The 25,667-nt window shown below is 48.5% G+C and overlaps 1 pseudogene; it reads left to right on the plus strand.

Annotated features, from left to right (window-relative positions):
- Positions 1 to 19,463: 19,463 nt before the first annotated feature.
- Positions 19,464 to 25,667, plus strand: part of LOC141026115 (leucine-rich repeat receptor protein kinase HPCA1-like) — a 139,235-nt pseudogene continuing 133,031 nt past the window's right edge.

A 25,667-nucleotide genomic window follows, 5' to 3' on the forward strand; every position in this document is an offset into this window, starting at 1 on the left:
TGGTTGTTCCCCAACACATGTTCAGATTCCAAGGTGCATTAAATCATTGCATGCAAGTATTAAGAGAAAATTGACCAATACATGTACTTTATGCATGCATGCATTGCAATTAATGCATTGATAAACATAATTTTTGGAGAAAAACAAGAGCATTAATTAGGTGCTTTTGCAAACTACAAAAAATATTCCACCACTCACCATCTTGGTTGGTGGGATTTTTGAATTAAGCCCTATAAACCGGAAAGGAGGGAGTACTGCTGTGTACGTGCAATAACTGGCACCGTCGTATACATATCTTACGGTTAATGGTGCATTCGACAGGAATAGCCGCGTGGCGAGCTCTCACACACGCGTCTGTTTTTTCTCGAAAAGGAGGATGATGACCCCCGGCCTCTGCATCTGGGAGTCACACACGCATCTGTAGCTACAAATTGTAGTGTTCTCAACCATCCGATTGGCTCTATCATGGATGTACCTATATACTAAAACATGTCTAGATACATCTATATTTTGACAAATGGAAGGCATGTATTGTGGAACGGAGGGAGTGCTTGTCATCAAAATGGATAAAAAGGGACGTATCTAGAACTAAAATACGTCTAGATACATCTCCTTTTATCCATTTTGATGACAAGTAGTACTTCTTACCCAAAGGAACTTTATATCCAACAGACACAAAATATCCATTCGACTGTTGGAAATTATTGATCTGATGTCGAAGTAATTGCTGCATCGCCACCAAAACCCACCATTTCTTAAGCTAAATAGACCAAGGTAATCCCTATATTAGCATATTACTAAGATAAACAGAAGGCACTGTAGAAACATTTAGGACGTGAGCTTGTCAATCTGAATGTGGAGGGACACAAGCTTAGCCCTGGCCAGCAGCTTGGGCGGAACTGTCAAGAAGGTCAGCTCCTGCACGTCGACGTTGTCGGGATCCTTGCTGCTTGTCACCTCCATTTCCACCTTGACGGCGTCGGTCGTGCCTTCGGGCTCCCCCGGCGGGCCGTTCACCCACAGCTTGGCCACGTAGTGCGGCAGTGGGGACGCCCCCGCTCTGATGCAGACGACCGACACGGCGATAGGCGCGCCGATGTCGAGCACGCCGCCGACCAAGAAAAACGCGCGGCGGTCCTCCTCCACGAACAGCAAGAGCCGTGGCTTCGACAGTGGCACTTGCAGCTGGAGCACCTTGCCGTACTGGATCCTGTGCACGGGCATGGGATGCGCGGTGCTGATGTGGTGGTAGAGCGCCGGCGGCGGGCCTTCGTAGCCGCAGACGGGTACGGGGCATTTGTAGGGCGCGAGCGGACACACGTTCTGGTGATCGGCGAGCTTGTGGTAAGTGACGTAGAGCCCACAGCCTTCATGCGGGCACTCCACCCTCACCGACGAAAGGACGGAGTCCACCGCCGTGTTCCGCATGTCGAAGCCACCGCCGCGCTCGCACTTCTGGCACTGCCGCTGGTTCCCGGGGCGCTCGACGCGGTAGTCAGCGCAGGCCAGGTGCCCTCCCTTGCACTGCAGAAATCAATCGAACAACACATCAATCAAGAAACCTGCACCTTGCTCAATCAGCCGAACGGACGAGGTGTATTCGAACCTCATACACTGGAGGCGTCAAGGGGCGGAGGCACAAGGGGCAGTGGAGCACGGTGAGGTCCATCAAGACCTTAGAGAGCTCCATCGTCGGGTCCTATTCGGTTTGCATGATCTCCCCCTCCTCGTGCACAACCATCTCTCAACTTGGGCCGGGGTATTACAAAGCTTTACCGTCACATATTTTATACTACTTCAAGGTGCATTAAATCAACACATGCAAGTATGAAAAGGAGAGTCACGACATGCATGCATGCGTTGTAATTAATGCATCAGTAAACGCAAATTATTGAAATATATCGAGTGCAGTGCTTTGATGTGTCGCGTCAACTCGTACATCAACGAGAAGTTTGATTATCCTCTCCCTCGCGGACTTAACTGCACCTGCCTTTGGTTGTATGACAGGTTGGCCACACACCTGTCGGGCCCACCTATCATACACGCAAAGGCAGGAGCGTCCCTCCCTCGCCCATGAGCGTGGTGGCTGGCAAGACTAGGAGAAGCTTTTGCTACACGCTCTCCCTCCCGCACGCGGTGGACATGCAGCAGTTCAATCGGTGTCAGATGGCCAAAAGCGTACTGTAGTACTCCTCCAGTGCAGTAGTACTCCATCATTTTTCGACTTCCCGAAGAGGCGAAGAGCCAAGCGCAGCCCGGACGCTCGTCTGGCAGTTTCATGTGTAGAGTAGTCTAGGATAGCGTGTACCGTGCCTGTAAGCTTAAAATCGTTGGGGTCGGCTCCATGCTATGTGGCCGTCTCGAAGTTTTTAAAAAAATATTAAAATAGTCTTCTGGCCCTACCTGACACCCTGGTGATTGTAGTTTGCATGCTCATCTGGTCAAGACAGGAATATATATTTTAATTTGTTTTTTTTTCGAAAAGGGGGGACTCCCCGGCCTCTGCATCAGAACGATGCATACGGCCACATATATTTTAATTTGTGGTGGGTAAATGTTAGAGGTTGCAGCAAATATATTGTACACTCCGGGTCTTTCAGCCAAGTTTAGAGGCAAGCATGTGGGGCCAATGCTATGATGTGTCGCGTCAACTCGTACAACGAGGAGAAGCTTGATTTTACTACACGCCTTCTCCCTCACCCATGCGCGCGGTTGCTCGCAAATGAGGACAGGCTTTTGCTTAGTAGTACTTCTACAACAAGCTATCCGTCCCGCTCGCGGTGGATGGACATGCAGCAGTGGATTCGACACTGTAGAAGCAGTAGTAGTAACATCATTGTTCGTCTTCTCGAAGAGGCGAAGAGCCAAGCGCAAACCGAACGTTCCAGTTGCGAACATTGGAGCACGCATATAGCCAGGCTCTTGCATGAGACAAAATTGCTATGTGAGCCCACTATTGTACTAGTACGTACAACTACTTGCTAGTATAACCCTGTAAACCAGAAAGGAGTATTTGCCCTTCTAGAGATTTCAACAAGTGACTAGACTACACCGAGACGGAGTACATATGGAGCAAAATGAGTGAATCTGCACCGTAAATAAATACGTACTAGTTCTACCGTTTTCCTCTCCGAGGTGCACAATATTGAGTGTACTGACTAGTCTCTTTTTGACACGCATTTACGTTTTTTTACACAGTACAGACGCAAGTGCTCATATACACGCGCATACACTCACCCCTATGAACGCACACACGCACGGCACTATCATCTTGAAATTTACGAAGTCACCATAGGCACCTCGTCGTCGACGGGTCCATAGGTGCTTGAATGCCAAGGAGGGAGAGGGTAGCGGTTCCCGAGACGTTGAACGGTCAATGATGCATCCTCAATTACATGCAGAGGGAATTAATTGGAGAAGCAGCACGATGTGAATGCAACACAGTTTGGACTCTCATATAATAAAGGCGCCCCACCACTCCAATCCATCTACTCCCAAGTCTCTGCGCAACACTGCTCACTCCAATCCAAGACCAAGTGACCAGAAGCCACAAGCACCTATGGAGGCGATGGACGCGAGCGGCAGTCGGCTGTGCCAAATCATCCAAGGGCCCGGCCTGCGGCCCCGCACCGCGCAGCATTTCCAGACGGTGCTGGCGACCGCAGGCATCATAGCCCTCGCCGACGCCGGCTTCGCCTCTTGCATGGACGACATGATGGTCAACTCCATCCGCAAGTTCGCAGCCGTCAAGAAGCGCGCGGACGACCTTGCCGTACTGCTCCAGCCCGCGCGCCCAGGCTCCTCATTGCCTGCCACCCTCATCGGCCTCCATGGTGACGAACTCTTTCAAGCCCTGGTGGCCCTGCAGGTGCCGGAGGTCGCGACAAAGAATGTGCACCTCGAGGCCGCGCTCGCCGCGCAGCACCTCGCCATGCAAGAAACCGTCGACCTGCACATCCACGTCTACGAGGAAATCATCTACATAGGCCACTACAAAGCAAGCGAGGACAGAAAGACGTTGGCCTTCTTCTAGCGGCTGGAATCTTTGGACGCCATTGTTCAGAAGCACGTCGACCTGGCCACGAAAGCCGCTGCTACTTAGGCGCCGTTCGGTGGGCCGGCGCCCTGAGTCGAGGAGGTGGACGTCGTCGATGGATGCATCTCTTCTTGCCTCCTGTAACCAGCACTGCATCGCCTCGTGGCCTTAATGTTTTATTAGTATAGTACTCCCTCCGTTCCCAAATATAAGTCTTTCTAAAGATTCCAGCAAGTGACTACTACATACGGAGCAAAATGAGTGAATCTACACTCTAAACTATGTCTACATACATCTGTATGTTGTATTCCATTTTAAATAGTATCTAAAAAGGCTTATATTTATGAACGAAGGGAGTATATGGCATTTTTATTCCAGTCGTAACGTTTTCACTGTGAGGTGGGGCCGCAGAGCAAACCCACCCCGGCCACCGGGCGTCGGCCGAGTTTAGAATTAGAAGAGAGAAACGAGGGAGGAGAGCTAGCTATAGCACGGACGCTGTTGTCAGATGGGACTCGTGTTTATAGAATAGGAGTACTGAGCACTCGTGCCTCTTTTTTTTTGAGGGAAAAATTAGTCGTATGTCTAGTACCACTAGTTGGGTGCGTGCGACCTATAGCTGTCATCACTTTAGGTCTCCTTTTCGAACCGCGGCTACGCTTCACAGTACATATTATTTCACGCATTTATCCTCCTATATGTACTCCTAGGCTATTTCCATGTGCTCCCATTCGCCGACATGTGGGACATAGAGCATCTGGGTCATAGTGCATGCACGACTCGGAGCATATGCCGGGGTACTTTACATTTCAGACCTCACGAATTACATGTAAACCCCCCGCAGAAGAATAAATAAATGAATGAATTACTACATGAAACCGGATTATTTTTGTGGAAACCGGAGCACGTTCATTAAATTTTGGACATAACACGTTTATAAAAAATGACCGGGCCGAAACCAGTCTAAGGGCCTCTTTGATTTTTCCCGCAAAAAAAGGGCCTCTTTGATTCGCAGGATACTGAAAACACAGGAATGGGGAAAGTATGATGGCGATGAACCGAGACGAGGAGAACTCTAACTCAGTTAGAGGTTAGAGTTAGATTCTAACCCTGAACTAACTCTAAACCAAAGAGGTGTATGGATGGCAGGGTTAGATTGACAATAAATGCTCTATCTCAATCATTTGACTACTTTGGACCCTATTTCCTGCCGGATTTGGAGGGTGCTTGGATACGTTTTAGTTCCATGACTAAAAGTAGTGGGACTAAAACTTGCTAGCCTCACCCATGCTTGGATCCAAATACTAAAGAGACTAAAATCAAGTTAATGAGCATTTATTATCCTCCAAACCCTCCAATCCAGAACTCGCCTGTGTTAAAGGAGAGGAGTTAAATGACGAGAGAGAGGACTAATCCACATTTTAGTAGGGGTACCCCTGACTAAAAATTTTTAGTCTCAAGACTAGTTTTAGCCCCTCTTTAGTCAGGGGTGCTTGGAACTTTAGCCTCTTAAAGAGACTATTTTTAGTCAGACTAAAATAAGTCCCTTGGATCCAAGCACCCTCTTAGTGTGGCCGGCTCTTCTGTGGCCTCCTCCCGCTCACAATTGATATAAACGAACCATCTATACAAATCAAGCATGCAAAACATGATAATTTTTACTTTGTCCATACAAATGAGATATCCCACTTAAACATACAAGTCGTCAATCAAGCTTCACAAAATAAAAAAACACTTCATGAAACAAAGAATGAGCTAACTCATCACGGAAGTCATTCACGATAGGGAGGGAGCCCGGAGCCCCTCACGCACCGAGGGAGGAGCTCGCCATCGTCGCTCTGGAGGAAGGCTCTGTAGAGCCCAAGCCCCGGGAGCCCCTCTGACGCCGGCCCTTGCGAGTTGAGGTCGACACCGGCATGGGTAGCAGGGCCGCTTGCCGCCGACTGGGAACTTAATCTTTGGGCCTCTAGAAATAATGCAAGCCTATAACTAAAATACCTAGAAAGGTGAACTGAATCTTTGGGCCTCTAGAAATAATGCAAGCCTGAAACTGAAATACCTAGAAAGGTGAACTGAATCTTTGGGCCTCTAGAAATAATGCAAGCCTGAAAGTGAACTACCTAGAAAGGTGAACTGAATCTTTGGGCCTCTAGAAATAATGCAAGCCTGAAACTGAAATACCTAGAAAGGTGAACTGAATCTTTGGGCCTCTAGAAATAATGCAAGCCTGAAATTGAAATACCTAGAAAGGTGAACTGAATCTTTGGGCCTCTAGAAATAATGCAAGCCTGAAATTGAAATACCTAGAAAGGTGACCTGAATCTTTGGGCCTCTAGAAAGATTTATTACCTCCTCAAGCAGCATCAAACAATTCCATGCGTGCACCACAAATCTATACCAAGTTTGATCAGGATCTACTTTTCCAAATCAGAATTAGCACTAGAGCAAGCAAGATCAATGATATGGCCGTGAGACAGAGAAGGAACGAACAAACTCACCCCTCTCGCGACCTCCCTGGTAGATGCACCGCCGCCGCGCACGACAGAGGGAGAAAAACGACTGGTGAAGGGGGAGCGGGGCGACCTTCGAAGGCCGGAGGGAGAGGGCGGCCGGAGTAGGGCGGCGGAGGCCGGAGGAGAGGGCGGCCGGAGGAGAGAGAGGGAGAGCGGCCCTATGGGGAACAGAGAGGAGTCGTGCGAGAGGGGGGGAGCGATCTGGTGCGGGCAGGGGAGATTATTTTAGTTCTCTTTTAGTGGGCCCGAGGATAACTAACCCAATTAGAACCTCTCCACTGGGCTAGTTTTTTTAGCTGGGTTAGAGCAAACTAGCTCAAACTAACCCCTCTTATTTCGATAATTTGAGGCTATTTCAACCCAAACTAGCTCTAACTCAGGGATCCAAACAAAGAGGAGTGTTACTGTACATGCTACAGTGTGGACCGTAGCACATTGTTTTTTATGGCCATATCACCACATTGTTTTCTACTGCTGGTTCACTGGGCTACCGTGGTTCACACTGCTGGTTCACTGGGCTGCCGTGGTTCGCACTCCTCCGACCTGAGTAGTACTCCCTCCGTTCCTAAATATAAGTCTTCGTAGATATTTCACTGTGGACCACATACGGATGTATATAGATGCATTTTATGTGTAGATTCACTCATTTTTCTCCGTATGTGGTCCATAGTGAAATCTCTCCAAAGACTTATATTTAGGAACGGAGGGAGTAGTATAGTACTAGTATGTACCGCATCATTGTTTGCTCCTTCTTACTACTCCGACATGTGGGAGAGCCAGCATCCGGGTCGACGTGTCATGCACCAGATTAGAGCGCGGAACGGAAGGGGGGCATCACCCCGGTCGGAGCGCCAGTAATTCATGACTATAGTGAGTGGTCATATCACAAGTCTTTCCAGCAGTAACGCGCCGTCAAATCGCACAGCCCCACTCACTCACCCTCCTCGCCTCTTTGTCAAACCGCCTACCCGAAAACTGCCGCGCGTACTGCTCGGGAAAAGCCCCGCCCTCAACTTTTAACTACGCGAAAATAGTTCGAGCTTGTTCATTCTATATAAATACAGTACTTACTGTATGTTTATTCACCTGTGGGGTTGTTCAATGAATGGAGGGGCGGGGAGCACAAGTGAACAATACTGTAGTACTACTAGTAGTAAGTAGGAGTCGTACAGTAGTCACCTTAAATAGAGAGTTTCTTTTCTTTAATGCCACGTACACAAATTGAAACGCTTGTTGTGGAGAGAAAAAAGATAATCACTCCACTATATATGGACGCAGGGGCCTGAGCGCTTGCTTTACTAGGGTTGCTCTCTTCATTCTCTCATCCTCTCAAGATATAAACAAGACAGCGGTAGCGACATTTTCTCTCTGCTCACCGCTGGTCACAGATCCGGTCGGATCCCTTCGGCCGGTGTGTGTAGAGGACTAAAAGGTGCATCGTTCACGCGGTCATCGCCGCCGAGGGAGGAAACCCACAGCTGCCGGAGGGGCCCAGTCCTCTCCCTGTGCCATTCTCTCCGACACAGCGCCGGCTCGGGAGGTCCTCCGACCCTTCTTCCTCCCTGCCGTATTGTCCGCAGATCCGACCTGCCGCCGCCGACATCCCGGCGACCCTCAGGTATAAGTTCTTCGAAAGCGGCCTTGCTCTATTGCCCCAGCTCCCCACGTGTCTGCATGTGCATCTTTTTCTACTCCCATCAGCTCTTCCAAAGCCACGTAAATTTTTAGTATTATTAGAGGTAAAGCTACTTCATGCATTCGAATCTAGGGCTTTGTTCAAACAACGAAGAAAGGGGGAAAGTTGTAGCATGAATCTAGGACTTGATTCAAAGAGGAAATAATATGGTGAAAGTAGTAGAGACCGGATACCCAACCGGTCTCTTGGTTGAAAAGGGAAATAATGGGAAAATGCAGTACAAACTGGATAAGGAACAGATCTATTATTGGTTGAAAAAAAGGATAGAAAGTGGCGGCTGGTGGACAAGTCAACAGAGTATGTCCAGGATTAGATTTGCTGCCATCACATAGTAAAAGGTCTCCAGGATTAGATTTGCTGCCCTCACATAGTAAAAGGTCTCAGGATTAGATTTGCTGCCCTCACATAGTAAAAGGTCTCAGGATTAGATTTGGTACCCTCACATAGTAAAAGGTCTCCAGGATTAGATTTGCTGCCCTCACATGGTAAAAGGTCTCCAGGATTAGATTTGCTGCCCTCACATGGTAAAAGGTCTCCAGGATTAGATTTGCTGCCCTCACATAGTACAAGGTCTCCAGGATTAGGTTTGCTGCCCTCACATAGCATGAACAAACTAGGCATCACCACTTTATGCCAGCTTGTAGGTACATTGTGCTGATGCGTCCACTATCGCATGTCCTTATACCAACCTTTTGCTGTTGTTAATGTAAGGGCGCATGTAAAATGAAGCGATCACACTGTTACCTTAGGGACATGTCTAACCAGTGTTATTGTTAATCTAACGCCTCCAGTGATAAGATGCAATTAAACTGTGTTACAAATGGCACTCCTGTTGTTTTCCCCAGTATGATAAGTAAGTTGCTCCTTTACGCTGCTGAGTGTCCTGGTGTCCCCACGATCCCATGCCCTTAAACCAACTCTTTAGCTGCTGTTGATTTACTGTGTCTCGTAAACAAGCAATGCCACCATTAAAGTAATCCCATGTCTGAGGAATCTCATTGTTGATCGTAATACTTCTGGTAACATGAAGCATTGCTGACGTTTTAAAATTTCTACTGTCCTTGCGTGATTGCCATGAACATAATTAAGATGCTTCTTTTCATTTTGTATATGTTTCGTATATTCTTATTGACCAGCAACTGTTTACTTTCTATCTTTTTGTGCAGATGGGGATATCCATTTCACCTTGTTGCTATTGTGACCTTTTGGTGAACTGCACAAAACACTTTTTTGGAATGAGTGTCTTGTGCAGTTCAACTAAAATGTTACATGGGCAACATCTCTCAATTTTGGTGGAACTGCACAAAATGGTGATTGGAGTTTCCAAAATCTCCGTCAAATTCTGCTGGTAATCTCGTCCAACATTTTATTAGCCTTTGCAAGATGAGCCGTAGCTGAATGATGCAATCTTTGCTTCATTTCAGGCGAACTGCAGAAAAAGTGGCATGAATTGAATCATCGAGTGGAGCTGCAGGTTGACTTCCACTAGTGCCAGTATTATAGTAATCATGCTCTTTATTATCTGCGATGTGCAAACAGGAATACTCAACTACAGATGTTGCGATGGTCAAGAGCATTCGCCAAGATCTTCGATTGTATGACATGGCTAGCCAAGATGGATTTAATCCCGATATTCACTTTATCAAAAGGCTCTAATGGGTTGGTTCTGAATCTTGCAAGCTGGGAACCAGTGAGATGTGTAGGCATCTTTGTTGTACTTATTATTGAATCTTATTTGTTGGTTCTGAATCTTGCAAGTTGGGAATCAATGAGATGTATAGGCATCTTTGTTGTACTTATTATTTGGATCTTATTTGTTGGTTCTGAATCTTGCAAGCTGGGAATCAATGAGATGTGTAGGCATCTTTGTTGTACTTATTATTTGGATCTTATTTGTTGGTTCTGAATCTTGCAAGCTGGGAAACACGGCATGATGATGCAGAGGACAACAACCATAACAAACAGTTCAAACTTGGTAGTATTATCTTTGTGAAAGTGCGACAAATGTGGTGATCGTGAGCGTCCTGAGAATAATAATTCTAATTGTTGTGCATGTTGATCCTGTGGCACTGATAGAACGAGCGAATGCATTGCTTGTTTTAAGTATACATTTCTATTAAAGCTAATTAAATTTAAGTAAAGTGACCACTAACTCCTGTTATTACAGTACCAATACAGACCCGCTCGTGAACCGACGTGTGGCCGAGGGTGCATCTTCTGCCGGGCGTGCAGCGGACGAGGGAGGGGTAGTAACTATTGTCGCATGTACACACTCAGCTTACTGTTGAATCCAGTTCCCCAAGAGCTAAAAAACGAACTGCTGCCGCCTCCTACACACTCTTCACTCGAAGAGACTCCAATGGCGATCCGAGGGGTGAGCCTACTGGATATGGACTTCAGCAAGGAGTTCCCGTTTGAGTTCGCCGTTCAGTCCTATGGCTGCACCAAGTTGAATGTGATGTACACCAACAATACAGACTCGGTGAAGCTCTGCCTCGCCTCAGTCCTATGGCTGCACCAGGTTCTGGAGCATTCGCCCGTTTCATCGGCAGCGCCGACTGCACCTTCGCTACGGTGGAGAGAAGGAAGAACGCGACGATTCGGCCATCTGGTGCAACAAGCTTGTCGACATCCAGAAGCAATACAAGATCATCAGCAACGGGCAGGAGAAGGACTCCGTGGTTGACCTCGCTGAGACCATCATCGACCCCTGATACGCCAACATGAAAGAAGATGACCTGAAAACATGGGAGGTACCTCTGAATCTAGCCTACATAACCTACACGACCAAGGACACATACGCATGCTACGACATGTACAACCAGATCTTGGACATGAGGGCATGTCTGCTTCCCATAACCGACGAGTACACGGACAGCCGCAGCGTCATGATCAAGCGTGCCAGGAAGGTCTAGATTTTGTACTTTATCTGTTTATAAGCACCTTTATCATCTGAGTGTTTCATGCATTAGCCTATGTGTCGTAATTATCTGTTTTGTCCGAAATATTTCTTTTAAGAACCCATTAACCTGATTGCTTTTTTAGTGGCTATTTGCTTATGTATGTAAACTAGTTCCCTTGTCCGTAAAAAAACTAGTTCACTCGGCTGCCGTGCTTTGAATCTCCTTCCTCCCAACATATTCCCCTCCTCAGGTGGACCCAGCAGGTCTCTGAATTTTCTCCCACTTTCTTTTTCGATGTAAACTGAGTTTTCTCCCAGTACTTTCCCCTAGAACCAACTCAACTGTCCCACGTCTAGCCTAAAAAATAATAATACCCCACGTACTATTCACTCATCAAATTAAAATGATATTTTATTTCGTAAGTTGAAAGTTCTTACAAAATAATAATAATAATTGTTTATATATAACTTGGCAAGTTAACTCCTAGTGATTGCGTACATAAGCTTGCAAAGATTTTACTGACGTGCAATCATGTGTTTATGTTTATATAACATTTCTCCGTCTAGCCCAACATGATATTTTCACCTAGCCCAGCAAGTCCGAGGATTTCGAGAAAAATGCAAATGGGATTTAAACGGGCTGCATAGATGCTACATCATTGTTTCACCCAGCCCACCAAATGGACTAAAAAATCAAATGGACTGGCTGACATGTGGGCCAGTAGGTCGAAGCCTAAGAAGGCGTTGGATTTACATCCAACGGTCAGCATTCTTCTTCAATCTCTCATCTTCTTCCCCAAGCGCTGCCGGAACCGCCTGCTCTAGCCTTCGGCGTCCAGCGGCGTTGTTTTGCACTCCTCAGCGAAACGCTACCCTGCCGACGGCCAGCCCATCCCTCCACTCCGCACCTCCTGTTATTCTCTGCCGAGTGTAGGCCCACCCCGCACCCGAACCAGTCAAGTTTCCCACTCCTCTCCGTCTGCGACTCCACTGCCGCGTCTTCCCAGTCTCCGGGTCGTTCCAGTCTGGGGCCTCGCCGTCGTCCATCGCCTCGGTGCGCTCGGCGCGGCGTGGTCAACATAAGAGAGTCATCGGAAGAGGACTGTACGTGGAGAGCCTGACGGCTGGGACCCACGAGGTCCATGGTCGCACACAAGGAAAGTTCCTCCTTATTACGCACTGTACGTGCACTGTACGTGGGAAGGGCTTCTGTATTTCGCGAAAAAAACGTTCCCCCCGCTGACAGATTGGACCCACCAGCTATATCTTCGCACGCAAGGAAGTGCCTCCTTATTACGCACCAAAAAATGAATACCCCCTGCTAGCTGGGACCCACCATAGTGGGTGGCTGACTTGTGGGCCTACTAAGTTGACGAGGATGGAGGGCTTTGTCAACTTAGTCAATATGAACGATTCTAGCTCCAGTGACCGTACGATGTCCATCCAACGGCCATAGTGCTTCTTCAACCTATGGTCTTCTTGCTCCAGCCGCCCAAAGCAGCGCCGGTTGTGCCGCGTGCTCCTGCCTCTCGTGGCCGGCTGTGATGCCGCGGAGGCCTCACCGCCCCCTACTACTCCCACCGCTGGCCCAGGGTATCCCTCTACTCACCCACACCCCCTGTTATTCTGCGGCGACGGCAGCCTCACGCCGCAGCCAAACCAGTGAACCCTCGTACTCCTCTCCACGTGGGCATCCACTGCCGCGTCTTCCCCGGCTCCGCGTCGTCCCCTTCCTAGGCCTCGCCGTCATCCACGGCCTTGGTGCTCTCGGCGCGGCGTGGTCAATGTGGTCAACGACCGACTTCCATCAGAAGAGTACTATACGTGGAGAGGCTGACAGCTGGGTCCATGGCCACAGCCCAGTTTTTTTGTGATTTGCCAAGTAAGTCGCTTTGTCAGGCCTGTTGGGCTGCAAATCTTTCAAGACGAGGAGAGCTTCATTCGGCTGGCCGAGAAAATGGCCTATCAGTAATGAGAAATGGGCTGTACATTTTTAAAACACATCAAATCGGCAATTAGTTTCAAATATCTTTTTTTCATTTCAAGATTTTAAATTACATTAATTTTTATGCGTGGAGAATTTGTTGGATTTTATATTGATATACATTTATTTTTAAAATCAGTTTGAATGTGAGTCGAAATTTCGGGATTAAAAATAGTTCGGACCGCACCAAAATATGCAAAATTTCGTATAATTTTTTAACCGTGGCCACAATATGGGCTGTAATGCTAACAAAAAGAATATGGGCTCCAAAAAAAACCTTAAGAATTATCAAATGGGCTGTAAATTATTAGAAATAATGGCAGATGGGCTGTATGCTGTTTTCCACAGATTTGAGGCTTTCCTAAAAAAAAGGTTGACGCACAAGCAGTGACTGTTGGATGTCCATCAAACGGCCGTCGTGCTTCTTCAATCTCTGCTCTTCCTGCTCCAGCCGCTCAAACAAGCGCCGGCGGGACTGCCTGCTCCCTCCTCCCCGCATCCAGCTGTGCTGCCGCGCAGGCCTCACCGCCCGCCCCACCGTACTCCCATCGCTGGCCTAGCCATCCCTCTACTCACCCACACCTGCTGTTATTCTCCGGCGACGGCAGACGAACCAGTAAACCCTCGTACAGCCGTAGTCCCCTCCGCGTGGGACACAACTGCCGAGTCTTCCCTGCCTCCGTGTCGTTCCCTTCCTAGGCCTCGCCGTCGTCCACCGCCCTGGTGCTCTCGGCGCGGCCTGGTCAACGTGGTCAACGACCGGCATGCATCTGAAGTGGACTGTACGTGGAGAGGCCGACAGCTGGGTCCACGGCCGCACGCAAGGAAATGCCTCCTTATTACGCGCAAAATAATGATTCCTCCACCTGACATCTAGGACCCACCGAAAGGGCCTCTATATTTCGCGAAAAAAACGTTACCGCCGCTGACAGCTCGGACCCACCAGCTATATCTTCGCACGCAAGGAAGTGCCTCCTTATTACGCACAAAAAAAATGATTACTCCCCCTGTTAGCTGGGACCCAGTATAGTGGCAGGCTGACTTGTGGGCCTACTAAGTTGACGGGGACGGAGGGCTTTGTCAACTTAGTCAATATGCACGATTCTAGCTCCAGTGACCGTACGATGTACATCCAACGGCCGTAGTGCTTCTTCAACCTCTGGTCTTCTTGCTCCAGCCACCCAAACCAGCGCCGGTCGTGCCTCGTGCTCCAGCCTCCCGTGGCCGGCTGCGATGCGGCGGAGGCCTCACCGCCCCCTACTACTCCCACCGCTGGCCAGGCCATCCCTCTACTCATGCACACCCCCTGTTATTCTGCGGCGACGGCAGCCTCACACCGTAGCGAACCAGTGAACCCTCGTACTCCTCTATGCGTGGGCATCCACTGCCTCGTCTTCCCTGGCTCCACGTCGTCCCCTTCCTAGGCCTCGCCGTCGTCCACCGCCCTGGTGCTCTCGGCGCGGCATGGTCAACGTGGTCAAGGAACGTCTTCCATCGGACATGGACTGTACGTACAGCTGGGTCCATGGCCGCAGCAAGGAAGTGCCTCCTTATTACGTGCAAAATAATTATTCCTCCACCTGACAGCTAGGACCCACCGGACGGGCCACCGTATTTCACGAAAAAAATGTTTGCCCCTGACTACTGGGACCCACCAGCTACATCTTCGCACGCAAGGAAGTGCGTCCGGGCAAAAAAACGATTCGCCCCCCTGACTGCTGGGACGCACCAGCTACATCTTCGCAGGCAAGGAAGTGCGTCCGAGCAAAAAAAAAACCAAAACGATTCGCCCCCCTGACTGCTGGGACCCACCTGCTACATCTTCGCAGGCAAGGAAGTGCCTGACAGTCGGGACCCACCTGGTCGAAGCGTACGTAGCGTTGTCATTCTGGTCGCGAACGTGTACGTACATATATACTGGTCGATGTAGAGGCGCGTACGTGTCGTAGTAGAGGCGCGGACGTAGCATGTACACGTACGTACAGCGGCCAGGGTGCAAGAAAGAAAATACGGCCACGTACGTACATACGGGCAGGGTCTCGAACGCCTACTCGCGCATACGTACGGCGAGGGCTCGTGTACATGGCTGGGTCGGAACGGAGAAATAGTGTCATCGTCGTGTTCATGGAGAGGCAACGGAATGCGTCGTGTTCATGGGGAGGCAACGGAATGCGTCGTGTTCATGGGGAGGGGTGTGGCGTACCGCAAAACGGAGGAAACGGACCTCCTACGGTCGAAACGGGGGTCCTGTTGATCGGGAGGAGTGTGGCGTACCGCAAAACGGAGGAAACAGACCTCCTACGGTCGAAACGGGGGTCCTGTTGATCGGGAGGGGTCTGGCGTACCGCAAAATGGAGGAAACGGACCTCCTACGGTCGAAACGGGGGTCCTGTTGATCGGGAGGGGTGTGGCGTGCCGCAAAACGGACGAAACGGACCTCCTACGGTCGAAACGGGGGTCCTGTTGATCGGGAGGGGTGTGGCATACCGCAAAACGGACGAAACAGACCTCCTACGGTCGAAACGGGGGTCCTGTTCATCGGGAGGGGTGTGGCGTACCGCAAAACGGGACTCCACGGGATACCGTTCATCTCCACCGTCGACCTCCTCCAGCCTCCCCGGGCTCCTGTTCATCCAGCCTCCACCGCGCGCTACTCCACTGGCTACTGTTCAACCACCCCTCCACGAGCACCCCTCCACCGTCTACTGTTCATCCAGCCCTCCACACCACGGGGTCCTGTTCAACCACCCCTCCACGGGCACCCCTCCACCATCTACTGTTCATCCAGCCCTCTACACCACGGGGTCCTGTTCAACCACCCCTCCACGGGCACCCCTCCACCGTCTACTGTTCATCCAGCCCTCCACACCACGGGGTCCTGTTCATCCAGAGGCAACGCCACCGCTCACTGTTCATCCAACCCCCCCCCCCCCCCCGCAACGCTCACTGTTCATCCAATCGATCGGCTTCAGTTAGCAGCAGTAGCGAAGGAATCGCTCGATCGGGTTCAGTTAACAGCCATCGATCGATCGCTCGGGTTCAGTAACGCGTAGCCTGCAGTGCAATCGCTCGGGTTCAGTTAGAGCCCAACGCCTTGCTCGGGTTCAGTTAGAGCCAACGCCTCGCACACACGCACGTACGTGTACGAGAGAAACGCGCATCGCTCGGCCCCCGACCTCCCACCGTAACCGGGAACTCCCCGAAATTTTCCTCGCCCTCGCTTCTACCACGGTTTTTTCCGTCATGGACGGCCCAAAGAATGTCATGCAGTTGCGTCTCCGGCCCGCCCAGGATGAAAAGCCCATTTTCTGTCATGATTTTTTGTCATAGAAGTAGGAGCCCACCACATCTATGATGATACCGGGTTTTGTCACAATTATCGTCATAGAAGTGTCATATGTATGACAGAAAAAAAATTCATTCGGCCCAAAATGTCACGGATGTGTCTTTTTTTACTAGTGGGCTCTCATGGCCGGTCAGTCCTGGCCGCCGGCTGCCGCTCCGAGCCTGCGTCCCGTTGCCCCTGTTGCTCCCTTGTCTGGTGGTGGTCGCACCCGCGGCAAGAAGAAGAAGCAGGCCGCCTCTCTTGCTGGCCCTCGCAGCACGCCCGCTCCTGCTCCTGATGCTCGCAGCACTCCGGCGTGGCCTCTCGGAGGCTACCCGCTGTCGGGCATGTTCGCGGCGTGGCCACCCAACTGGCGCGCGCCTGGTGCGACGCGCCTGGTGCCGGCCTGCTCAGGCCTCGCCCTGGAGCCTCGTCACCGCACGCCTATGCGGCCCAACTCGGGCAGGCGGCCCCGCTAGGGTTCGGGCAGATGGCCCCGGCCGCTCCTGCCTACAGCCCTGTCTACCCCTACGGTTCCATCTTCCCCAGCTATGCGCCACTCCCGCCTCATCATCAACCCCCGGCATGGGACCAGACGCAGCTTCACGCCGCCCTCAACGATCTCTCCATCCACGGCGGCGGCAGCGGGAATGATTGGTTCCTTGACACCGGCGCTACCTCACATATGGCGAACAATCCCGGTATCCTGTCTCACTCCAAACCTTACTCCACTTCCACCCGTGTCATCTTCGGTAATGGGGACTCTCTTCCGATCACCCACATGGGTGATGTTTCTTTTCCCACGTCTTCTTTTCCTATTCATCTTCGTAATGTTGTTATTACTCCTAACCTCATCAAAAACTTGATTTCTGTTCGTCATCTTACCCGTGAAAATCCCATTACTGTTGAGTTTGACATGTTTGGTTTTTCTGTCAAGGATCTTCTCACACGACGAGTGATTCTGCAATGTGACAGCCCGGACGACCTTTATCCACTCGTGTCCGCACCTCAAGCTCTTCTCGCCGAAACCTCCGATCTTTGGCACCAACGGCTTGGACATCCGGGACACGCTGCTCTCTCCAAAACATTGTCATCTTTTGAGTTTTCTTGTAATAAAGCCATGTCTACAACATGTCATGCTTGTCGTTTGGGCAAGCACGTTAGGTTACCTTTCAAACAATCAGATTCTCAGGCTAGTTTCCCTTTTGCTCTTATGCACTGCGACGTATGGACATCTCCAATAAAAAGTGTCTCGGATTTTCTTTATTATCTTGTCATTCTTGATGATTTCTCTCATTATACTTGGACCTTTCCATTACGTCGCAAATCTGAAGTTTTTCCGCTCATCTCTCGTTTTCATGCGTTTGTTGCTACGCAATTTCAACGCTCCATCATGAGTTTTCAAACGGACAATGGCAAGGAATTTGATAATAATGCCTCTCGTGATTTCTTTGCTTCTCATGGCATTCACTTTCGGCTTTCTTGCCCATATACCTCTCAATAAAACGCCCGCGCTGAACGCATCCTTCGAACTTTGAATGATAGTGTCCGTACTATGTTATTTCATGCTCATCTTCCTCCTCGATTTTGGGCCGAAGCTCTTAATACTGCCACATACCTACTCAATCTTCGTCCTTGCCGCCCTCGCCACAACCAAACACCCCATGAACTTCTCTTTGGGTTTCTTCCTAAGTATCAACATCTATGGGTTTTTGGTTGTTTGTGCTATCCTAACACTTCTGCCACCGCTCCACATAAACTAGCTCCTCGCTCCGTTGCATGCGTCTTCTTCGGTTACCCTCCTGACCACCGTGGCTATCGATGTTATAATCCGGTCTCCCGTCGCATACTAACATCACGCCATGTCATCTTCGACGAGCGTGTTTTTCCTTTCAGGGACCAGGAGGAGGCATCTTCGTCACCGGCCGACCGGCCACTTCTTCCTGACGTGGGCATGGCGCCCCCGCCAGTGGCCACCCGCCGTCGTGGCCCTCGGCCCGCCATCGCTGGCCGAGAGCCCTTCTGTGGCCGCCCCTTCACCATCTCAGGCGGCCGCACCATCGCCGCCTCGGGCGCCCTCTACGTCGCCACCATCGGCTTCTCCGTCCGTGGCTCCCTCGGCTGAGTCGGCCCATTCGACTGCCACGCCAGCCGAGTCGGCAGCTCCCACGGCAGCTGCTTCGGCTGCCACAGCGGCCGTTTCTCCTGGGTCATCTGGTGATCCCTTTGTCTCGGCTGCTATGCCCGAGGCTGCCACTACTTCTGCAGCCGACTCTCGGCCTCTTCGTCACCAGCGCCTGCACCGCCTGTTGCCCATGGTGCTCCGTGGCTGCGGCCCTCTGCCATGTCCGTTCATACCATGGCCACACGCGCACGTCAGGGCATCATCCAGCCCAACCGACGCTATGAGCAGGCCCATGTGGCCTCCGTCGCGTTATCCCCGGTACCTACATCCGTCCGTGCAGCTCTTCGAGATCCTACCTGGTGTGCTGCTATGCATGAGGAGTTTGATGCTTTGCAGGCCAACCATACATGGACCCTCGTACCTCAGCCTCGCGGTACCAACATCGTGACAGGAAAGTGGGTTTTTCGACACAAGCTCAAACCCGATGGTTCCCTGGATCGCTACAAGGCTCGTTGGGTCGTACGAGGATTCACTCAGCGTGCTGGTGTTGATTTTGGAGAGACATTTAGTCCTGTGGTGAAGCCTTCTACTGTCCGCACAATGCTCCATCTTGCCGCCTCACGTCATTGGCCCGTTCATCAATTGGACGTCTCCAATGCGTTTCTTCATGGAGTACTATAGGAACGGGTTTATTGTGCTCAACCTTCAGGTTTTGTCGACACGGATCACCCGGAGCATGTGTGTTTATTGTCTAAGTCTCTCTATGGACTTAAACAGGCTCCCCGCGGCTGGTACACACGCATTGGAGATTTTCTTCGACGGCTTGGCTTTTCCGCGACTCTTTCTGACACGTCACTTTTCGTCCTTCGTCGTGGTTCCGACATGGCTTACTTGCTCCTGTATGTTGATGACATTGTGCTCACGGCTTCCTCACCGATGTTCCTTCAGTCGATCATCACCTCTCTCAGTGCCGAGTTCAAGATGAAGGACCTTGGACCTCTTCATTTTTTTCTTGGTGTTGCCGTTCAGCGCACAACTTCAGGATTCTTTCTCTCGCAAGAGCGATATGCCGAGGAACTTCTTGATCGAGCTGGCATGTCTAATTGCAAACCTTCTACTACGCCTGTTGACACTAAGTCCAAGGTTTCAGCTACTTCTGGCAACCTAGTGTCCGATGCCACCTTCTACCGAAGCATTGCCGGTGCTCTTCAGTATCTTACTTTGACTCGCCCGGCTATTGCCTATGCCGTCCAGCAAGTTTTTTTGCACATGCATGCTCCACGGGATACTCATTGGGGGATGGTCAAGCGCCTGCTTTGCTATATACATGGCACCACTTCTCACGGTCTTCAGCTTACCGGCAGCTCCTCCATCGACATTGCCGCTTACTCTGACGCTGACTGGGCTAGTTGTCCTGATACACGCTGCTCCACTTCGGGGTTTTGCGTCTATCTAGGTGACTCACTTGTGTCATGGTCATCCAAGCAACAACCCACCGTATCTCGATCCAGTGCCGAGGCCGAATATCGAGCTGTTGCCAATGTTGTTGCCGAATGTTGTTGGTTGCGTCAGCTCCTTGGTGAACTTCATTGCATCATTGAGAAGGCCACTCTAGTATTTTGTGACAACATCTCCGCTGTTTATCTCTCAGCTAACCCCGTTCAACATCGCCGCACCAAGCACATTGAGTTGGATATTCACTTTGTTTGTGAGAATGTGGCCTTGGGACAGTTTCGTGTTGTTCATGTTCCAACTGCTCATCAACTCGCCGATATCATGACCAAGGGTCTTCCGTCTACTTCATTCGATGATTTTCGCAAGAGTCTTGGCATCCATTCTGATGACGCTTCGACTGCGGGGGGTGGGGGGGGGGGATGTAGGAATATAGGCATTGTATCTCATGCAATCACGTAGGATGTTTTACTTCCATACTTAGCCTCAGCTGATCTCTTTCCTTTTAGCTAGAGATATGGTCTTGGAGGTCAAGTATACTTGTGTATATATGTAACTGTCCTATGGATCAATACAATGCGCTGCAATATTCCCAACTATTCTATCTTACACTAAGGACACCTAAAAGCCAAAGCTTGGGGATGCCCCAGAAGACATCCCCTCTTTTGTCTACTTCCATCGGTAACTTTACTTGGAGCTATATTTTTATTCCCCACATGATATGTGTTTTGCTTGGAGCGTCTTGTATGATTTGAGTCTTTGTTTGTTAGTTTACCACAATCATCCTTGCTGTACACACCTTTTGAGAGAGACACACTTGATTCGGAAATTATTAGAATACTCTATGTGCTTCACTTATATCTTTTGAGCTACATAGTTTTTGCTCTAGTGCTTCACTTATATCTTTTAGAGCACGGTGGTGGTTTTGTTTTATAGAAACTATTGATCTCTCATGCTTCACTTAGATTATTTTGAGAGTCTTAAACAGCATGGTAATTGCTTAAATAATCCTAATATGCTAGGTATTCAAGAATAGTAAAAACTTTCTTATGAGTGTGTTGAATACTATGAGAAGTTTGATGATTGATAATTGTTTTGAGATATGGAGGTAGTAATATTAGAGTCATGCTAGTTGAGTAGTTGTGAATTTTAGAAATACTTGTGTTAAAGTTTATGATTCCCGTAGCATGCACGTATGGTGAACCGTTATGTGATGAAGTCGGAGCATAATTTATTTATTGATTGTCTTCCTTATGAGTGGCGGTCGGGGACGAGCGATGGTCTTTTCCTACCAATCTATCCCCCTAGGAGCATGCGCGTAATACTTTGCTTTGATAACTTGTAGATTTTTGCAATAAGTATATGAGTTCTTTATGACTAATGTTGAGTCCATGGATTATACGCACTTTCTTCCTTCCACCATTGCTAGCCTCTCTAATACCGCGCACTTTTCGCCGGTATCATACACCCACCATATACCTTCCTCAAAACAGCCACCATACCTACCTATCATGGCATTTCCATAGCCATTCCGAGATATATTGCCATGCAACTTACCACCGTTCCGTTTATTATGACACGCTCCATCATTGTCATATTTCTTTGCATGATCATGTAGTTGACATTGTATTTGTGGCAAAGCCACCGTTCATAATTCTTTCATACATGTCACTCTTGATTCATTGCATATCCCGGTACACCGCCGGAGGCATTCATATAGAGTCATATTTTGTTCTAAGTATTGAGTTGTAATTGATGAGTTGTAAGAAAATAAAAGTGTGATGATCATCATTTTTAGAGCATTGTCCCAAGTGAGGAAAGGATGATGGAGACTATGATTCCCCCACAAGTCGGGATGAGACTCCGGACTAAATAAAAAAAAGAGGCCAAAAAAAAGAGAAAAGGCCCAAATAAAAAAATGAGAGAAAAAGAGAGAAGGGACAATGTTACTATCCTTTTACCACACTTGTGCTTCAAAGTAGCACCGTGATCTTCATGATAGAGAGTCTCTCATTTTGTCACTTTCATATACTAGTGGGAATTTTTCATTATAGAACTTGGCTTGTATATTCCAATGATGGGCTTCCTCAAAATGCCCTAGGTCTTCGTGAGCAAGCGAGTTGGATGCGCACCCACTTAGTTTCTTTTGTTGAGCTTTCATATTCTTATAGCTCTAGTCCATCCGTTGCATGGCAATCCCTACTCACTCACATTGATATCTATTGATGGGCATCTCCATAGCCCGTTGATACGCCTAGTTGATGTGAGACTATCTTCCCTTTTTTGTCTTCTCCACAACCACCATTCTATTCCACATATAGTGCTATGTCCATGGCTCACGCTCATGTATTGCGTGAAGATTGAAAATGTTTGAGAATGTCAAAAGTATGAAACAATTGCTTGGCTTGTCATCGGGGTTGTGCATGATTTAAATATTTTGTGTGGTGAAGATAGAGCATAGCCAGACTATATGATTTTGTAGGGATAACTTTCTTTGGCCATGTTATTTTGAGAAGACATAATTGCCTAGTTAGTATGCTTGAAGTATTATTATTTTTATGTCAATATGAACTTTTATCTTGAATCTTTCGGATCTGAATATTCATATCACAATTAAGAAGAATTACATTGAAATTATGCCAAGTAGCACTCCGCATCAAAAATTCTGTTTTTATCATTTACCTACTCGATGACGAGCAAGAATTAAGCTTGGGGATGCTTGATACGTCTCCAACATATCTATAATTTTTGATTGCTCCATGCTATATTATCTTCTGTTTTGGACTTTATTGGGCTTTATTATTCACTCTTATATTATTTTTGGGACTAACCTATTAACCGGAGGCCCAGCCCAGAATTGCTGTTTTTTGCCTATTTCAGTGTTTCGCAGAAAAAGAATATTAAACGGATTCCAAACGGAATGAAACCTTCGGGGACGTGATTTTTGGAACGAACATGATCCAGGAGACTTGGACCATTCGTCAAGAAACAAAAGAGGAAGCCACGAGGTAGGGGGCGCGCCTACCCCCCCGGGCGCGCCCTCCACCCTCGTGGGCCTCCTGTTCCTCCACTGACGTACTCCTTCCTCCTATATATACCTACGTACCCCCAAATGATCAGATACGGAGCCAAAAACCTAATTCCACCGCCGCAACCTTCTGTACCCCACGAGATCCCATCTTGGGGCATGTTCCGGAGCTTCGCCGGAGGGGGCATCCATCACGGAGGGCTTCTACATCAACACCATAGCCTCTCCGATGAAGTGTGAGTAGTTTACCTCAGACCTTTTGGTCCATAGTTATTAGCTAGATGGCTTCTTCTCTCTTTTTGGATCTCAATACAATGTTCTCCCCCTCTCTCGTGGAGATCTATTCGATGTAATCTTCTTTTTGCGGTGTGTTTGTTGAGACCGATGAATTGTGGGTTTATGATCAAGTTTATCTATGAACAATATTTGAATCTTCTCTGAATTCTTTTATGTATGATTGGTTATCTTTGCAAGTCTCTTCGAATTATCAGTTTGGTTTGGCCTACTAGATTGATCTTTCTTGCAATGGGAGAAGTGCTTAGCTTTGGGTTCAATCTTGGGGTGTCCTTTCCCAGTGACAGTAGGGGCAGCAAGGCACGTATTGTATTGTTGCCATCGAGGATAACAAGATGGGGTTTTTATCATATTGCATGAATGTATCCCTCTACATCATGTCGTCTTGCTTAAAGCGTTACTCTGTTCTTATGAACTTAATACTCTAGATGTATGCTGGATAGCGGTCGATGTGTGGAGTAATAGTAGTAGATGCAGGCAGGAGTCGGTCTACTTGTCTTGGACGTGATGCCTATATACATGATCATACCTAGATATTCTCATAACTATGCTCAATTATGTCAATTGCTCAATAGTAATTTGTTCACCCACCGTAAAATACTTATGCTCATGAGAGAAGCCACTAGTGACCTATGGCCCCCGGGTCTATCTTCATCATATTAATCTTCCAACACTTAGTTATTTCTGTTGCCTTTTACTTTGCTTTTATTTTACTTTGCATCTTTATCATAAAAATACCAAAAATATTATCCTATCATATCTTTCAGATCTCACTCTCGTAAGTGACCGTGTAGGGATTGACAACCCCTTATCACGTTGGTTGCGAGGATTTATTTGTTTTGTGTAGGTGCGAGGGACACGCGCGTAGCCTCCTACTGGATTGATACCTTGGTTCTCAAAAACTGAGGGAAATACTTACGCTACTTTGCTGCATCACCCTTTCCTCTTCAAGGGAAAACCAATGCAGTGCTCAAGAGGTAGCAGAGAGGGAGGAGAGAACCTCCGCCGCCGCCATCACACGCACGAGCTTTGCCCCGCGCCGACCATCGGCAGCGTCGGAGGAGGAGAAGGGCGCTGGAGGGTAACTAGGCGGCGGTGGTGGCTGAGCCCTCCCGAGCCGCCCGTGGGGGAGGCGACGCGAGAGGGAGGTGTATTTCGCGAGAGGGAGATGTATCTGTTGCTGGAAGAGCACAACTGGTTCACTATGCCCAAAATGTCCAGAGCATGGATTAGTCTTTGACTTGTTTACTCTATACTTTCTCTGCAGAATACTTCTTGGCTGCAGCTTTACAGGTGAAATACCTACAGAGATTGGCCAGCTATCAAATTTGATATCTCTGTAAGGAGCCTAAACTTATATATATGTATCTAATGTTGCGGAACATTTCTTGTCTGGAGTACATAAATGCAATTTCTGAACTTCTCTTTAACTAAAAGCGCAATTTTACCTATCTATGTACCATGAGACCTTCCTACTGTTATCTTTGACATGTTTGCTGAAATTACTTGACGAAATTGTGATCATATATGCGACTATTCATTTCTGAACCAGTGCTCATCTGCTCTTGGTGAACAGTAAAAAAATATTATAAAATTTCAAAAAATACCACTCCCTCCGATCCAAAATAAGTGTCGCAGTTTTGAATCAAAACTGCGACACTTATTTTGGATCGGAGGTAACCCGGGCTCATCTACTTTTGAACCTAGCAAGCTGCAACCTTTAGATCATTTCGTGTTTATGTACCAGGATTTTACCTAGCCATCGTTCCTAACAATATTTATGCACTTCGTTTTAGCAAAGTAAGGTTGATCACTGCACTCTGCCTGCAGATCTGTGAACATCAACAGGTTCACCGGTCGAATCCCGCCATCACTTGGTGGCCTCTCGAAGCTATACTGGTTTGATCTTGCTGAGAATAAGCTCACTGGAGAACTTCCCGTATTTGAGGGAATAAATCTTGGTTTGGATAATCTGACAAATACAAAGCACTTGTAAGTGCATTCTCTGAAATGGCCAAACTTGATAGCTGAATTTTTTTCCTTGAAATCTTGAAGATTTTACATCTCGTGTACATACCATATTTTGCGACTGCCGCTGAAATGGCCAAACTTGGTTCATTTGCTTTTGGTTTAATATAGTATCGATAGCTATTGCATTTTTTCCAGTTTGTCTGTCCCCGATTATAAGTTCTCGTTGACCACGGCCTATAGGAACCAGGCTATCCACTGCTTTTAAGCCTGTTTGCATGGGTTCGTGCACAGATTTATGTTCAATAATCCCTGGGGCTTTCACTTCTACACGTCTTCGTTCG

Source organism: Aegilops tauschii, chromosome 6 (assembly GCF_002575655.3).
Source record: "Aegilops tauschii subsp. strangulata cultivar AL8/78 chromosome 6, Aet v6.0, whole genome shotgun sequence".
Taxonomy (NCBI): Eukaryota; Viridiplantae; Streptophyta; class Magnoliopsida; order Poales; family Poaceae; genus Aegilops; species Aegilops tauschii.